The 3,773-nt window shown below is 45.5% G+C and overlaps 1 protein-coding gene across 4 annotated transcripts in view; it reads left to right on the top strand.

Moving 5' to 3' along the window:
- LIFR (LIF receptor alpha) overlaps positions 1-3,773 on the top strand; it is a 96,225-nt gene that overhangs the window by 72,622 nt on the left and 19,830 nt on the right. The gene's annotated exons all lie outside the window — the stretch shown is intronic.

Here is a 3,773-nt window from a genome sequence, read left to right as displayed (position 1 = left end):
GGGCAGCCATTGCTGGGCTGGGAGAGCAGCCGGGGGATGGGCCTGTATGGTTTGGAGATTTGGCACCAGCTGAATCTCCGAATCAGATTTAGCCAAATCGATTTGGGACAGTGATTCAAATCACCAAATCGAATCACCGTCCCCTGAATCAGCCAAATCTGAATCCGAAGCAAATACTAGCCACTTTGCACAGGCCTATTGAGCACTGCTGAGCTAAGACGCTAAAAATTACTTGTGTTTGTACAGGGTGGGAATTAAGGCATTATTATGAATAAAATATAACCCCAAAATACTGCTTCCAACTTTATTTGCTTGAAACCTGACCCAAAGCCTACTGTGTTCAGTGGAAAGAATTTTTACCTAATCTACTTATGCAGAGTGGCAGCTAAAGGTATGCTTTTAAACGTGCACGTTTTGACATGAATGACATGTGCCCCCAGCGGCTGGGGGGGGCACGGCAGTGGGAGCGTGGTGGCAGTAAGCGGGAGCTCCCGCAGATGCCACCGGTGCTGTCGGCGGCGGGCAGGGGTGGCAAGTGCTGACCAGGGGTCAACGTCCACCCATGGATGCTGTTGGCGGCCGCCAGTGGTGATTGCTGATCACCCGCAGACTCCAGCAGTGGAGGGGAGGGGCTGGTGAGCAGCAACTGCCCGTCTTTTTGTAGGTGGTGCATGTGCACCCACTACGTGTTGCCTCTGCATTTCAATGAAAACTGTTTTATAATACTTGTATTTTCTGATCTTTGGTCTTTTTACATATGCCTCATGCTTTTTAGTTTTTCCTATTAAATTTTCTTTGTTTACACAGCTGAAAAAGTGCTGTATAATATGGCAAGCTCCCCAAAATATGATGCAACTAATATTAAAACTATGTATGACCAGTCTTAATTCAAGGAAATTAATGTTGTAGTGAATGTGGCAAGTCTCCATCTACAGCATTTTTGTATTATAAGATATTCTCTCTCCCTCTCTGACTTATTTTAAAAGATGGTAGCTTTTGTGTTAACATTATTAAAAGTACTGGTAGTTTGAATACAACAAGTATTAACCATAGTGGCAAAAAACAAATAGTTGGCAGATAGGAACGAGTAAGATTTTCATAGATTTCATAGACATTAGGGTTGGAAGGGACCTCGGAAGATCATCAAGTCCAGCCCCCTGCCCAAAGGGCAGGAAGTCAGCTGGGTTCATAGGATCCCAGCAAGATGAGCATCCAGTTTGCTCTTGAAGGTGTTCAATGTAGGCGCTTGAACCACCTCCGGCGGCAGGCTGTTCCAGACCTTGGGGGCTCGGACAGTAAAGAAATTCTTCCTTATGTCCAGCCTGAAACGGTCTTGTAGTACTTTATGACCATTCGACCTAGTTGTCATCCCTTGGGGCGCTCTGGTGAACAAACGTTCCCCCAGATACTGGTGGTCACCCCTGATAAACTTGTAGGTGGCCATCAGATCACCCGAGCCTGCGCTTTTCCAGGCTAAAGAGGGGGGAGAATGACGTCCCGGGATTTGCTTGAGAAGCATCTATGGATGCAAGCCAGCGTTTTGGTCGCTTTACTAGCCGCCGCATCGCATTGCAGGCTCATGTTCATCTTGTGGTCAGTGATGACCCCCAAGTCTCTTTCTTCCATAGTGCTAGCCAACATAGCACTGCCGAGCCTATAAGGATGCTGCGGGTTTTTTTTCCCAAGGTGGAGAACCTTGCATTTATCGGCGTTGAACACCATCAGATTCTCGTCCGCCCACTTGCTGAGCCTGTCCAGGTCAGCCTGGATAACCTGCCTGTCTTCTGGTGTGGATGCTTTGCCCCAGAGGTTGGTGTCATCGGCGAACTTGGCCAGTTCTGATCGCTTCTGACTCCAGTGTCCACATCATTAATGAAGATGTTGAACAGTATGGGTCCAAGGACAGAGCCTTGGGGGACCCCACTGGTCACAGGACACCACGATGAGTGACTTCCATCGATTACTACCCTCTGGGTCCGACCCCGGAGCCAATTTTCCAGCCAGTGGATCGTGGAGGACCCAAGGCGACAATTGGCCAGTTTCTCCAAGAGGCGATCATGGGACACCAGATCGAAGGCTTTTTTGAAGTCAAGATATATGACATCAATCTCTTCTCCCTTGTCCAGGTGATAGGTCACCTGGTCGTAGAAGGAAATGAGATTGGTCAAGCAAGACCTACCCGCAACAAACCCGTGCTGGCTATCCCTTAAGATGTTGGCGTCGGCCGGTCCATTAAGGATGGCCTCTTTAATAAACTTTTCTAAGATCTTCCCCGGGATAGAAGTCAGGCTGATGGGCCTATAGTTAGCCGGATCCACTTTCCTCCCTTTCTTGAAGATAGGCACCACATTGGCCTTCTTCCAGTCTTCGGGCACTACACCAGAGTGCCAAGAGTTTTCAAAAATCCGTGCTAGAGGCTGGGCTATGATGATTGCGAGCTCCTTGAGTACCCTGGGGTGAAGATTGTCAGGGCCGGCTGACTTGAAGGTATCCAGCTTCTCAAGATGTTCCTTCACGAAGTCAGCATCAATGGAGGGCAGGGGATCATCCTCACCTGGACTTCCCTGTCCCGTAGCGGGCATGGGCGTCCCATGGGACTGATGAAAGACTGACGCAAAGTACCTATTTAATAGGTTGGCTTTTTCCTGGGCGTCAGTTGTCAGTTGCCCCATCTGGCTCAGCAGGGGTCCAATGTTGCCCCTGCTTTTCCTCCGGCTCCCCACATATCTGAGAAAGGACTTTTTATTGTCTTTGATGCTCAAAGCTAGTTGGAGTTCAGTTGCAGCCTTGGCTTTCCTGGTCTGCTCCCTACAGGACCGGACCAGTGCAGAATAATCCTCCTTGGAGGTGACTCTAAGTGCTGTTGGAGCACTTGACAGTGCTGTTGGCACACATCTCACAACTTTACAAAAGGCATAGCAGTTTTACCACCTTCTCTACACCGTTATATATGTGGCAAACAAGGTGTAGTTAAAAATAAAAACATACAAAAGGAAGAGCCAGGATTCTACAAAATCAGTTTGCTAGCATTTTCAAAAGCTTTTCTACCCTGAAGAGCAGTTTTTGGCATTGTCCTTTTTTTTTAAATTTAGATTGAAAAATACATAATTGATTAGAGACTTAATTCATTTTGGAGAACGGTTCTTGGCAGCCAGGATAAATGTGTGTTATAATTAGATTCAGTAAAAAAAAAAAAAAAAAAAAAAAAAAGGCGTAATAAATATATTTTCCAAGGCTCATATTTTTCACTGCAACCATGGAACTGAAGAAATATGTGCAACTTAATGTACTATTCTACTGCATTTTGACAGCTGTAAACTGCATAGATGGAGATATTGAAGCGAGACGTGGGTTGTATTTGATATCTTTTGAAGAAACAAGGAGCACTTAGTAGGAATATTGTTGCTGGTAGACATTGCAATTGCCCAAGTGGATTGTTTGATGCAATGTTTTTAGAAAGGAGGGGCATTATTTATCTGCCCCTTTTTTGTGACATACATTGTGAACATCTGATTGAATTTTTTTTCAGATGCTGTATGGGATACACCATCAATTACTGACATGGGTTAAAGCAATTATCAGTATTTGAATTTCTAGAACAGGCTGCATTTGTTCTGATAGGCATCTGAAAAACCGTTATTGGCTAATGGTGACTACACATGCATTTTCCTTTTTATATTTACTTTTTTCCCATTTATCACCCTGGCTTGCAGGCTTTCTTTTATACGTTATCTTTGCCCTCCTTGAATAGAGTACATCCACAAAATGCCATG

This window comes from Alligator sinensis, unplaced genomic scaffold (assembly GCF_000455745.1).
Source record: "Alligator sinensis unplaced genomic scaffold, ASM45574v1 scaffold881_1, whole genome shotgun sequence".
NCBI classification, from domain to species: domain Eukaryota; kingdom Metazoa; phylum Chordata; order Crocodylia; family Alligatoridae; genus Alligator; species Alligator sinensis.
This window is presented reverse-complemented; position numbering and strand designations above follow the sequence as displayed.